This window comes from Podarcis tiliguerta (assembly GCF_965153285.1).
Source record: "Podarcis tiliguerta genome assembly, chromosome: 3".
NCBI lineage: Eukaryota > Metazoa > Chordata > Lepidosauria > Squamata > Lacertidae > Podarcis > Podarcis tiliguerta.
This window is the reverse complement of record NC_139536.1, coordinates 49,846,284-49,860,614: the sequence shown is the minus strand read 5'-3', so window position 1 is coordinate 49,860,614 and position 14,331 is coordinate 49,846,284. Positions and strand designations below refer to the sequence as shown.

Genomic DNA, 14,331 nt, shown 5'->3' with positions numbered 1-14,331 from the left:
CTACAAATGGGGGCTCCTTCAAGAGTTATTTCCCCACACTAACCAGAATACCTGTGCTGGGAAAGGCATATTTGCCCTTATTTCTGACTAGCGGTGTCAATGTAGGTTTTGCTCACTATGAGACATTCAGGGGCAACATTATAGGGCTCACTTGGGCACACACACAAAAGCCATGGATGACAAGTGTTTCACTGCATGGCTTAAAGGTCTATCCTCTGGTAGAGGTCAATGGGAGCAAAGCAGTGCGATTTCAGAGGGCATGTTGTAGTTACCATGATTGTACTTTTAGTACCCAGATGTGCTGCTAAAAACAACCATAATTTGATTGAAAATACTAGGAACTGGAAGCCACCACAGACCACCCACCCTAAATGGCACCTTTGATCACATATAAACTACAGTGGTACCTCAGGTTAAGTACTTAATTCGTTCCGGAGGTCCGTACGTAACCTGAAACTGTTCTTAACCTGAAGCACCACTTTAGCTAATGGGGCCTCCCACTGCCGCCACGCTGCCGAAGCACGATTTCTGTTCTCATCCTGAAGCAAAGTTCTTAACCTGAAGCACTATTTCTGGGTTAGCGGAGTCTGTAACCTGAAGTGTATGTAACCTGAAGTGTATGTAACCTGAGGTACCACTGTATTCAAATGCCACAGTTTATATCCTTGTGGATTATTTCCCAGAATTTAACCATCTATCAGGTGGCCTGAGAGACACCTCTCCCTCATCTCAAGCCCCTCCAATGTGGCTGATGGAGCGTTTGAATTGCTCTGTCCAGTTTGCATCTTACTGACTCAGAGCCAGGCATTCCCTCATCAGTCCTGGGGAAATACCCAAGAAGTTCACCAAAAAGGGTAGGTTTCATGATAACACCACCCACAGGCCCATCACTGGTTCCCAAGGGCACCTAATTTGTTCTTGTCCATGATTATTTTCCCTCAAGAACTTCCTTCCCAATGCTCATTGGTGTTCACATCCACATCAGAGTAAGTAACATGGGAAGCATCTCAGAAATGGTCTTCATGAATGCAACTATTTTTGACCTTTATGCTCTCATCGATATACAGTAAATGCCCATTGGCTATTAATTCCAATGAGAGGTTTCTAACTGAGCCCACACCACAGGAGTTCTTTTGCAGTATCCACAGGGGCGCACCAGCAAAAGTTTCCATGACAAGAGGAAACCACATACCATCAGTAATAAGGGAAGTGGACTAGAGATGAGCAATTTCGCTGCTAATTGTCAGCACTTCTGGCTTTATTAAAGTGTTAGTAATGTATCTCTCTCTCGTTTAGCCATTAGTGCTAATATTTATGAAGAGAGAAGACATCTGTGTGGTTTACATATCCAGCATAAAACTGCTGGCGATTACAAGGGACTAAAATGAGGAGATTTGGCTGCTCGTCTCTGTCTCAGTTCGTCGCTGCCTTTAAAGATGTTGAAACACCCCCTGAACAAACTAGCAATAGCTCCACTGGGTTTCAGAAAAAGGCATTTCACAGCCCTCTGTGGAGATGCTACAGAACCTGGGACTTTCTCCAAGCAAAACATCTTACCTTTCACTTATCTACCCCCACTCCACACCCCACACCCTGCAGTCACATGTACAAATTTTACTGAAAATTTACTCATCCTTCATCACACAATACTTACTTGGGTTTGCTTGTTGTAGAAAGGCTTCCCCCTTTCATTCACCTGGTATTTTAAATACAACCACACTGCAGTACAGAGAAAACAGAGTTTTAATATGCCATATGTTACTGTTTGCTCGGGAAAAGACCTTCCATGTTTTCTTCTGCTATTTTCACTGTAAACTCAGGGGCACATATGAAAGCCTACTGTGAGTCATATTTTGAGAATCTCTATTTTTTTGTCAAGGTTTCTGTATCATGTTAAAAACAACGAGCAAAGAGGCAATTAAACATTTCAGTCGCTGGGAATGAAGGCAAAGCAATTATTAGAATTATTATTATTTTGGCTGGTTTTAGGAATCTGAAATGCAAATCCATTTCATTTATAATTTTTGCCTATCAAAAGTTCCTCAAAATAAATAGATAAATAAATTAAAAAACCATGCTGCCTGGGTTTGCCTTGCTGTTGAATCTATTAACCCAGTTGGTGGAATAATTGCAAGGTACTTTGGCTTAATTACAGCACAGCAATGCGGTGCAGTTAAATATCCATATAATTTTATATTACTGCCCTCAAGGCCTCTTCATGGAATCAAACTTACTTTTTGTAAGAAAAAAAAATCAATTTGAAGCTGCTCAGGAAGTGGTGGGAAATGACTTTACTCTAGTTACTTCCATATTGTCCATCAGCTTTATTCTCATTTCTGAAGATTAATGTAAATTGCCTAACAAAAAAATCTTCCTAGTTAATTATGCTTTAGGGAACTTTGTTCTTTTCTCCAAATTCTATTTCAGGCCCTCGTCTTATCCTTTCATAAGCCACGGTTCTTCATTAGGAAATTGCAGGCGGCGTTATCTTCCAGCAAACCTTTCTCCTCCTCTTATGGCTCCCTAGGCATCAACTTTTTGCATTGCACAGCTCTGTAGGAAGCAGCCAGGCCCAGTATGTTCTCTTTTAAAAAATGAAAATGAGGACTTGGCTATACAACTGCAAATAAAACATTTTAAATACAAATGTGACACTAGATGGTGACAACGAGCTATGCAAATTTCAATGTCTTTTTCAAAACATTTTTTTAAAAAATCATTTTCACAGCGTTTTTTATATGCATGTCGATTCCACCTAACTTGCCTGAACCATTACCACCTCCCTTGCACTTGTGGAAAATATAAATATGTTTAATATGACACCCATCACCCAAGTACTTGTCACCATGATTGTTTAAGCAACATTTAGGCTGTGGTTCTCCAGCCCTGCTATCCTAAACCCACTTACTAGAAAGAAAATCCCATTGAATTCATGGCTTCTCCACCCTTCCGCTTGTCCCGTTCGTAGAAAGCACAGATCTAAGATGTTTTCCGCTTGTTCTGTGATTTGTGGACATGGATGTGAATGGTTTTGCAACCTGCTCTGCCATTCATGCTGTGCCACTTTCTAAGCACTAGCGAGTAATGTTTAACAATGAAGTTAAATCATAGCATTGAAAATGGTTGGACTGGTCCAATTTTATCTAAAGCAAAAGGCAGCCTAATTCCTTTGGACCTCTCCAAAGGGGCCAATGGCTCAGGGGTAGAGGACCTGCTTTGCATGTAGTTGTTCCCTGGCATCCCCAGTTAAAAGGACCAGGCGGAAGGTAATGTGAAAGACTTCTCTGCCTGAGAAGCTGGAGAACCACTACCTGCAAAGGCACTGAGGTATAAGGCAGCTAGCTAACTTCCAGTGCAACAGGCCATAAGATGATGCATAAGGATTTAGTGCCAATGGAATTCTTACCTCCTCAAGCTAGACTGCTCCTGGCCATGTAGAAGCTCCCTCTGCTGTCTCCATGTGGCACTGATGAATGTTTGTAAGGCATCTTCGGCTGTGATATGATTACAAAAAGCCCTTGTGCAATTATTTAAGCAAAGGCAATCCCATCTGGGACCCCTAAGAAAGAGGTCAATCATCAAAACCCAATCTGGTGCAAAACTGATTGGTTCTTCAAACGAGAATGAAGAATGCAAATGGCATTGTAGCCCTGTGGTTGATCCAGCCCTGCAGTTTTCCCAGGTAGAGGGAAGCTACATCCTTAGTGCAGCAGGAAGTAGCTAGTGCTAGTGAACTGTCTCTTAGTGTCTGCAGCCCTGTCAGATGAATCTGCTTTTCAGCTGTAAATCACTTTGAGATCCCTCACTGGAAGTGAGGCATATATGAAATGAATTCTTATCACCACCATCATTGAGGCTGAATGGACAAATGAGCTGGATCTCCCACATAGAAACTTGGCACATTACCTCTCCACGCACAAAACCCAATAAAAGAGATCACATATCACCAACATTATGTCTTTTAAATTATCAAGGGCTGTCCTGGATTTGTCAGCCTCTAAAACTAAAAGCCAGGTGTGCCTGAGAATCTGGCTGAGGCTAATGGACTCGACTTTCCAGTTTTGCACAGGGTCTGTGATGGACCTGTAAAATGGGTAATAAACAGCCTTTCCTGTAAATGCATCTTACAGTTATAAACCAGGCACCTACTTCCAGGCATAGGTAAAGCACTTGACATGTGCTGCAAAGATATTCTATACGCAGGAAGGCACACACTGCAGCTATTCAGCAACAGAGCTTCATCCTTTTCTGTTCTGCAGCCCTTCCTGGAGCAATTTGACAAGTTCAAAGAGTGTGAAGGAGCTCTGCATCCTGGGCTGGAGCCTAACAAATGATCGGGCTTGAACTCTCAAACAGTAAGTAGCATTGAAGGATTACTTTCCCATTGATGCAGATCCCAAGTGGACATTTTGCAGTGGCTTGAAAGGGAATAAATAATGAGGGGTGACTGATCATAAAGTGCAAGGCACTTTATTTCTGGTGGCTCCTTCCTATTAATTTGCTGCCGCACACCTGTGCGAGGAAGCAACCTTGGAGCAGATGGCTGATCAGCCTAGTGAAGGGTGAGTGTCAGAGAAACAACACACGCTCAGTCTCTAGGGGAACAGTGCTCTGAAAAATGCCCAGTCTTCAGGGTTGGAGGATCCTCTGAGCAGAGGTGCAGCCAGGTCATTTTAGACCAGCCTTTGTGAAGCTGGTACCCTTCAACTGTTTCAAGAGAAACTACCCAACAGTATGACATGACAATATTCCACTTCAGGAATTGGAGAGCCATTTTTCACTGGAGGTATTTAAGAAGAGGGTTGATGGCCATCTATCAGGGCTGCTGTTGGAGCAAGATTCCTACGTTGAACAGGTTAGGCTAAGTGATTTCCAAAGTCCCTTCCCACTCTACAATCCCTTGGTTCTATGAATATGTGCAATAAAAAGAGCTGAAAAGCAATTCCTTTCCTGAAAATTCTCGTCCATCCTGATAAATGCTGAAATTCAATTGTCACTTAGCTGGGGAGAGGTAAAACTGGGTCATTCGTAGAAGGCACAATGTTTCCTGAGTTGAGTAGTGGATTGTTGGGGATGGTGGTGTGTCACAAGCTTTCCCAAACCTATTATCTGAGATTCTTTACCTGAACACAAGGGACATGGGTGGCACTGTGATCTAAACCACTGAGCCTCTTGATCAGAAGTTTGTGGTTCAAATCTGCTAATTCAGAAGGTCGTGGTTTGAATCCCTGCGACAGGGTGAGCTCCCCTTGCTCTGTCCCAGCTTCTGCCAACCTAGCAATTCGAAAGCACACCAGTGCAAGTAGATAAATAGGTACCGCTGTGGTGGGAAGGTAAACGGCATTTCTGTGCACTCTGGTTTCTGTCACAGTGTTCCGTTGTGCCAGAAGCAGTTTCATGCTGGCCACATGACCCGGAAAGCTGTCTGTGGATAAATGCCGGCTCCCTCAGCCTAAAAGCAAGATGAACGCTGCAACCCCATAGTCACCTTTGACTAGACTTAACCATCCAGGGGTCTTTTACCTTTACCTTTGCCTGAACACACTGGATATCTAATCGGGGGTCTTGTATACGTAACAGATTTGCTCTGCCACTGACCTACAGCCAGTATGAAAATAATCTTTTGTTATGACAACTCCATAGCTAACTGAGGGTTGTACTGCCTTCAGAAGATAAGGTTCAGCAGAGTTGTCCAGGGGGAATTTCCAATACTGTACTTTGCAATTCAGAGGTTCTAAAATAGTGTTCCTGATTCCAGAACTGGGTGTGCCCAAAGGCTCCAGGTTGGAATGAGAGAAATGCCAGTAGCATTTAATTTTCAGTGTACCTCCTGTGTAATGGTTTTAAAGATCTGTCAGTCCCATCATAGGATTTGACCATTAAGAACTGTGTCCATTCCCAGATCTTCATTCAGATGTTAATAGATTTCTCCATAACCCTGTATATTCAATAGCTCTTAGTGATCAAACTTGACTTGTTATTTTGAATTAACATTTGGGACTACTGTATTATTGGGAGGAGAAGGGTTATGTGTTGCCAGTTGTCTTCAGTCTAAAGAGTTTGGTAGCTTAGCATGTATTTCCAGAGGCCATCATTGGTTCAACAAAAAGGATTACATATGCAGTACAGAGTCACAGCACAAAGCAAAATGGTATGAAGCAAAACAATGGTTTAGGATTGATGCCAAATTTACGTCAAAGCCCATGGTTCTGTCAATGTGGGAAATTGTGCAAAAACGACAGGCATCCGTATACAAATTCACTTTATTTTAGCTGAATCTGTTGAAATGTTCACCAAGGAACTGCTTTAGTGCTTTTTGCACCACTGCTGCAAACATTTTGTATTCTGGGTGTTTTAACTCTTACTTGCCAAATCCATCTCCCATAAACTTTCCAAAATCCATGGTGCCACTTTTATGTGCTAAGAAGTTATATATTATTTATGCAGCCTTGAGAGCTCTTAAAAAAAACACACAACCCTCACACAATTCAGTACATTTGTAAATTAAATAAACCTGTGTCAGAGAAACTATACATGGATGTGGTGCTTTTGTTAAGCTGGCAACATTCCTGTATCATACGATTTCCATTCTGAAGATATTCTATATGAATATTTAGAGAAGTATGTGATCCAATCAACAGCTGCATTCCAATCCACATATAAGTTCAGAACCATCTTATTAGGTTGGTATGATTTAAAATGTGGACTGAATTTTTTTCCACCATCCCTACTTCAACCTAACATTTAATTTTGCAATGGTTGATACTGAAGTTTAGGGATGCAAAATATTTAATCTTAAAAATATATATTTTAAATCAACTAGCCTTGTCAAAAACTTGGGTATTGCTTCACTCTCAGAAGAGTAGTCATGAAAGAACAAAGGAAGAACGGTTTTAGGAGAGAGAAATTTCTCACAAGGCAGAGGTCAAGAAGAAGGTCAGATGGCCTCAGAATGGAAGCTTACAGAAATTCTTGAAAAGTCATACAGAACTTTCAAGTTGCTGTTGCAGCTATTCCAACACTGTGAAAATCATGCAAAAGCCTTTATTACTATGTCAGGATAAGAATTTGGCTACTGAAGCTGTCGTGACTAAGGGAAAGAGTGACATTGTTCTGGGCAAATCCAACACAGACAAGAAATAAGTTTGCTCCTTGCGGAAAGAAAAGAAGTTTAAACAAGAAGTTGTGACTGAGGGCGACCAGGGGCAAGAGAAGAGCAATAAAGCAGTAAAAGGTATAAAGAGCAAAATGGCCCCTCAGGTATAACGTCTGTCACCTCATAAAAAGCCAGTGTAGTAAGAGAGTCAGTGTAGCGTATAGGCACCAACTCCTAGGGCCAGAGGTGCTGGGCTCCATACTTTGTCTTCTCCTGATGATTTGTGCATGGCGCGTGTCACGCACGTGATGTCACATGTGCACGTGACACTGATCCCCCTCAATATTGTGTGCACAATTGCACTTCTGGTGTGGTGTAGTGGTTAAATTGTTCGTCTAGGGCCTGGGGGCCCAGGGTTCAAATCCCCACTCAGTCACAAAACTTACTGGGTGCCCTTGTGCTAGTTGCTGGATTTCCACCTACCCGGTTGTGAGAAAGAAAAGGGGAGGAGAAGCTCCATGAACTCCGCCTTGAGCTCCTTAAAGGAAAGGTAGGATATAAATGTACAGACCTTCTTCAAAAGGGAAGCACCTGTAAATTCAGTCAGATATGATGCCTCAAGGATAGAATGCTAAATTAAGATAGGTATGACCACTGGAAATTTTATAGTGGACCCACTGGGTCTCCTCAGTTGCCTAATGAAGCCACACCTGGGAAATGTGGGTTTCTGTAGTTCTTTCTTCACCAGCATCAGCTACTGCCCATCAATGTTATCGCCAGGCTAAGACTTCTGCCTGGAACACTCTCAAGTGACCTGTACACTTTCCTTTCTACTCAGATTTATCTGGCTCTAATCCCATATCTTACAGTCAACTGTGATCCTTCAGGATTGGGAAAAATGCCAAATAAAAATAAAGGCATCAAGTAAATGGACGATCAAAAGAAGAGCCCAGCTTTAGCATGGAATGCAACCCAGAGACAGCTGAGCATGTCTCACTTCCCTTGAAATTGAATGGAACAAAAATATACGCTTTCACCAAGACTGCGCCTAACTTTTGCTGGATTTTACCTACTGGCAAAAGCATGCTTGGACGCAGAGTGGGGAAATAGCAAGCCTGATCCCAACATTCTCAGGTAAATATTTTGGTTAAATTCTTAGATATTGGGAGCCAAAATGGGATGGGGAAGGGGAAAAAATCAGGTAGAGAAAGTTCCAGTGCTCGGGCAGGGTACTTTTGCAGGCTGGAGATGTTGTTGTTGTTGTTGTTGTTAACATTACCATCATCAAAGAGTGGCAGGAGCAGTCAAAGGCTGTCCTCATCCTTACATATTTTTTCCTCCTTTCCCTCTCATTTTGTACTGTTTTTGGGACCGAGTTCCAGGGGCGGAGAGGATCCTCCTCCGCGATTGCTGGATGCCGAGTTCGATACATTGTATTCAGCTTGTAGAAGATGGCGAGAATACGACAGGAGACAAATATATGCAGGAGCGGTTAGCTTAATATGCATACGCCTTGAAAGGTCTGAGAGGCGTTATCAGCGCCACTTCTCAATGAATTTAAAAGAAGGTGACAGACTCGCTATTCAGGGTGCACACAATGTTCCACCGGTGATAGATTCCAATCAGGGAGCATCCAGGAAATATTACATGAATGTCACAAGCTGCTGCCAACGCACATTCATTTGTTATACGCTGAATGAGAGGCAGTTTATATTTCAGCAGAGATATAAAAGAGCGAAAAGGAAATATAAATCAAGAGCATTTCTGCTTTGGTAACAGAAAAGTAGATGCTCTTGGGGACAAATGGTTGGAGCTTACCTTTTAGCTCCCTGTGCTTGACAACTCACTGTTTCGATTGCTCTTGAAGGTGCACCATGTGCTTTCAAACCATCTCACACAGTAACTGCTGATTTAGGGATCTGGATGCCACACGCCAGAGCTGAAATTACTGAAATGTGTAATTCATGTAGTCAAAGTCTACACTCATCCTGGCTGGGGCATTAATAACACAGAACTGGGGGGGGGGGGCTGTGTTACACTCCAGGGTCTTGCATGTGATCCTGCCCCGCCAAAGCTATGTACTGCCGGAGGATCGAAAAACATTTTGAGAGCTCCGACCCTCGTCGAGTATGGCAAGGCCTGCGACAAATTACAGGGCAAAATATTAAAAACGAACTGGCTAGCAGCAGTGCGCACTTAGCTGATCAACTGAATCAATTTTTTAGTCGCTTGGAGGTGGGAACTGGAACTACTGACACTACAGCATTGGCTACCAGCACATCATCAGAAGCTACTACTGATAGACAACCATTTTTACTACAGACCTCTGATGTACAACGTGCCTTTCGGTGCATTAACATTAGGAAGGCAGCTGGACCGGATGGAATCACGGGACGGGTAATTAGGGACTGCGCTGCAGAATTAGCTGGTGTATTTACGGACATTTTTAATCTATCCCTGTCGCAGGGTTCTGTCCCTACCTGTCTGAAGACATCGATTATAGTGCCAGTCCCCAAGCAGTCAGTGGTGGTATCTCTCAATGACTATAGACCAATAGCCCTAACATCTGTCGTTATGAAATGTTTCGAGAGATTGGTGCTAGATCATATTAAGGCTGGTCTTCCATCCACTCTAGACCCGTTCCAGTTTGCATACAGAAGAAATAGATCTACTGATGATGCTATTTCCATCGTTGTCCACACTGTACTGAGTCATTTAGAACGACAGGGAACCTACGCAAGGCTGTTGTTTGTGGACTACAGTTCTGCCTTCAATACAATTTTGCCAGACAGGTTATTTCTTAAAATGATCAATTTGGGTATACATCAGAAGATCTGTCTGTGGGTAAGGAATTTCCTGACTGACAGGCCGCAGACAGTGAGAATGGGACCTTACTATTCTTCTACTCTAGTATTAGGCACAGGAGCTCCTCAGGGATGTGTGCTAAGTCCCTTTCTCTATTCCCTGTACACATCTGATTGTACCCCACTGTATAAGTCCAACACAATCATCAAATTTGCGGATGATACAACAGTGGTGGGGCTCATTAGTGAGAACGATGAGACTGCTTACAGGAAAGAAGTACAGGGGTTAATTCAATGGTGTAAAGAAAACAATCTTATGCTTAACACCAAAAAAACCAAAGAACTCATAGTTGATTTTAGGAGAAAGAAAAGTGTATTTTTACCATTGCACATAAATGGCGAGGAGGTGGAGAGGGTTGGTAGTTTTAAATACCTGGGCATTTATATCTCTGAGGACCTCTCATGGACTGCAAATATTAACATGGTTGTGAGGAAGGTGCAGGGGAGGTTGTATTTCCTGAGAATGCTCAGGGGACTGAATCTATCTCAGCACCTACTCCTGTCCTATTATCACAGTACCATCGAGAGTGTCTTAACCTATAGTATATTATCGTGGTATGGAAGCAGCTCTGAAACGGATAAAAAAGCTTTACTGAGAATAACAAAAATTGCCCAGAATGTTATAGGGCTCCAGCTACCAACCCTGGATGAGATCTTCACGTCTCGCACTTTGAAGAAGTCACACAATATCCTGAGAGATCCCACCCATCCTGCTCACAACTTCTTTGAACTGTTGCCTTCGGGCAGAAGATATAGGACAATGAAAACACGAACCACACGCCTTCTGAATAGTTTCTATCCAAGAGCTCTGATTGCACTAAATAATGATCTCAGGGCCAGTTGTAAGAAATAGCAAGTAGGGAGTAGGAAGGAATGAGATAGGGTTTAGGTCATGTTATGCTTTTAATAGGTCATGTTATATTCTGGATTATGTATGTTTTATAGATTATGTCTGAATGGGATGAGAGTGTTGGAGGTACGTGCAAATGTGTATGTGAAGCCGGTCTTTGGGTGGGTGTTTGATTTTCGTTGTTGTGTATACTGTGTATATACGGACTATGACAAATAAATTTCTATTCTATTCTATTCTAATAACCCTGGAAACCACCTGCCAGTCAGCATAGACTAAATGAGCTAGGTGGACCAGTGGTCTGGCTAGGGCTGCATAAGCACTATATATTTAAAGTATATTCAAAGTGCATTTCCCCCCTCAAAGAATTCTGGGTACTGTAGTTTACCCCTTAAAGGTAAAGGTAAAGGTACCCCTGCCCGTACGGGCCAGTCTTGACAGACTCTAGGGTTGTGCGCCCATCTCACTCAAAGAGGCCAAGGGCCAGCGCTGTCCAAAGACACTTCCGGGTCACGTGGCCAGCGTGACATCGCTGCTCTGGCGAGCCAGAGCCGCACACGGAAACGCTGTTTACCTTCCCGCTAGTAAGCGGTCCCTATTTATTACGTGCCCCCGGGAGTGCTTTCGAACTGCTAGGTTGGCAGGCGCTGGGACCGAACAGCGGGAGCGCACCCCGCCGCGGGGATTCGAACCGCCGACCTTTCGATCGGCAAGCCCTAGGCGCTGAGGCTTTAACCCACAGCGCCACCCGCGTCCCAGTTTACCCCTTACAGCGTTACAATTCCCAGCAATCTTTAACAAACAGTGTCCAAAATTCCCTGAGGTGGGAAATAGGTTTCAAATGTGCACCAAAACTATAGAGTGTATGCAGCCTCAGTATAACATTGTTTCCTACATTCCTGTGTAGGGTGGGAGAGTCAAGTTTCTCCTCCAGTCCCAACAATGCCCCTCTGGACAAAGCCCTTATATTCTCCCATAGATAAATAGCTGCTACATACGCCAATGGGGAAGTGCTTTTGCTTTTGTGAGAAGACATGGGGGATTCCAGTGAGAGCGAAGCATGACCCACAATAATGGCTGATTTGGTTGTCACCAACAGGAACCTAGCAGCTGCCATATATAGGCTGCCTCTGCCTGCCCCCCTAGCCCCTTGCAATAAGCTGTGTGCTTAGCCACTCCCCTTTCTGTTTTCTACCCATTTCTCTCTGATGGGAGATGCAACAGAACAGTGGCTTATGCATTCAGTGGTGGATGAGCTATATTGATTAGCATAGGATTCAGTTTGCTACTGCTGAAGATTAGTGAATAATTGCTTCCTGTATTGAATATATTTCTACAACAAGGGATAGGAGTAGTCTCCTAGAAAACAAACCCACCCACCCAGCATTAGTAATCAAACAACATGGCTCTGGTGGCTGGAAAGACCCATACTTCTTCAGGCAGGCTGGGAAAGAATCAAAATACGCTCTCCTTTTGCAATTATTTAAAGGCTACATTAAATCTAAACTCAAATGCAAACCAAAATAGAGCCATCTTTTTCCTGCAGTTTTGAAAATCTATGGTCTTTGATAAAGAGACATATTAGAATATACTGTCTGGCACTGAGGCATTAAATATATTAACTAGTCCCCCCCCCCCCAAAAAAAAAGTATTTTGCAAAGAAGGATTGTATATTCATATGGAAGTTGAGAATTTTGTCAGGGAAAATATACAACCTCAGTGAGACAGCCAAATAAATTTATAGTCTACTATGTTACACATGATGGTGAAATGACTTGGCATGGTTTGCATATCATGCTGAAATTTCCTTAGAAGATGTCTAATATATCAAATAAGCTGCATTTCAGTAAGAAAGAAGGCTATCCAATCTGTTCTATGCAGTAACAATATTGAGCCAAATGCCATCCTTTCCATTTGTGTTGCTGATGCAGCATGAAGAGCACCAACTGAAGTGTTTACAAAGTGTGAGAAACAAAAAGTTTTTATTGGTCGCTGTGCTCTCCTCTTAGTTCACCAGAACTGTTTTAGATTTTGTGTATTAAGAGCCCCACAGAACTCTGCCTCTATCTCAGAGCGACTACCTTTAGGAAATTTCTGATGGTTCCATATTTTTAGTACTACAGTGGTACCTCTGGTTACGAACAATTCGTTCTGGAGGTCTGTTCTTAACCTGAAACTGTTCTTAACCTGAGGTACCACTTTAGCTAATGGGGCCTCCTGCTGCCGCTGCACCGCTGGCGCGTGATTTCTGTTCTCATCCTGAGGCAAAGTTCTTAACCCAAGGTACTACTTCCGGGTTAGCAGAGTCTGTAACCCGAAGTGTTTGTAACCCAAGGTGTTTGTAACCCGAGGTAACACTGTACTATTATTATTATTTTAAAATATTGTATTGGTCTTTAAAAGCTAAATTCTTCCAAGGCAGCTTAAAGATAAAAATGTAATAAAATCACAATAAGTGTACTTAATTAAAGGCAGCTGAATTAAAAGAAGCCCAAAACAAAATAACTAATATATATATATATATATATATATATATATATATATATATATGGAATCTTAATAAAGTTATCTAACTAGGTCTGCCTTTAAGCACAGTTTGGAAACTTTAGCTTGTTCAGAGTGTGTCTACCAGAGTTATGAATGGGGGTGAGGACCTTTGCTCTACCAGCTGCACTGAATTTGGGTGCATTTCTGAGCCCCATTTTAAAGTGCTGGCTTTAACCTTTATACCATTATAAATGGATTGAACCCAAGCTATTTGTTGGACCACTGCACACATATCTTCTTGCCTGCGTGCTGAGATCTGCATCCAAGGTTGTTTTGGTGTGTCCACCGCCTAGATTAATAATGATGAACAGGCAGATGTGAATCTCATAAGGGCAGAGAAGAGATCACTACCGCCATCACATGTTTTCACTAGGGACAGGTGAATCTGTCAGCTTGGGTTTCTCTCAGTTTTTCACACTGATGTTCAGTTCTCCGTACCAGTTTGCATTTTAATGTATATTTCCCCTTAGGATATGCATTTTTGTACACATTGCTTGGCTGGAGAACTGCATTTTGGAAAGTGTAAATTAGGAAAATTCACCTATAATGCAAACTGAATCAAATTTCACCCCCGTGTCTACTCACAGCCTCTTTGAGAGTCAATGGCAGCCCTCTCCACTCCTCTTCTCAAGCTGATATAGAATCCTATAGTTAGCTGTGATGAAACATTCTAGAATTCACAAATTTCTGTATTTGACTTGAAGCCCCAGAAGCAACATGTTCTTGAGGGCTCGTGTGAATATTGCCTTGCATTTAATATCCCTGAGGATTTATTCCTGTGAAAACAAGACAGAAAAAAAGCTTCCAGAGAAAACTTAGTAATATAAAAAAAGGTTAACCTATTCTATGTAACAGGAAAAAGTTGAAATACCTTCATTTTATAACAACACTCTTAACTTCAAGACATGAAACAAAGTTTAATTTTTTTTAACTACTTTGTGAGTCTGACTTCTGCCACAGTCCAATAAATGTAT

General features: G+C 42.4%; 1 long non-coding RNA gene across 2 annotated transcripts; it reads right to left on the bottom strand.

The window, feature by feature from the left end:
* Window positions 1–2,276: 2,276 nt before the first annotated feature.
* On the bottom strand, window positions 2,277–14,017 carry LOC310673704. 2 transcript variants are annotated; one of them, XR_014509202.1, is made up of 4 exons: window positions 13,943–14,017; window positions 8,915–9,044; window positions 3,407–3,494; window positions 2,277–2,620 (listed from the first exon to the last, which is right to left on the bottom strand). It is a non-coding gene; the product is annotated as an uncharacterized lncRNA (long non-coding RNA). The 2 variants fall into 2 exon arrangements; XR_014509203.1 differs by having other exon boundaries at window positions 2,277–2,553.
* Window positions 14,018–14,331: the final 314 nt, after the last annotated feature.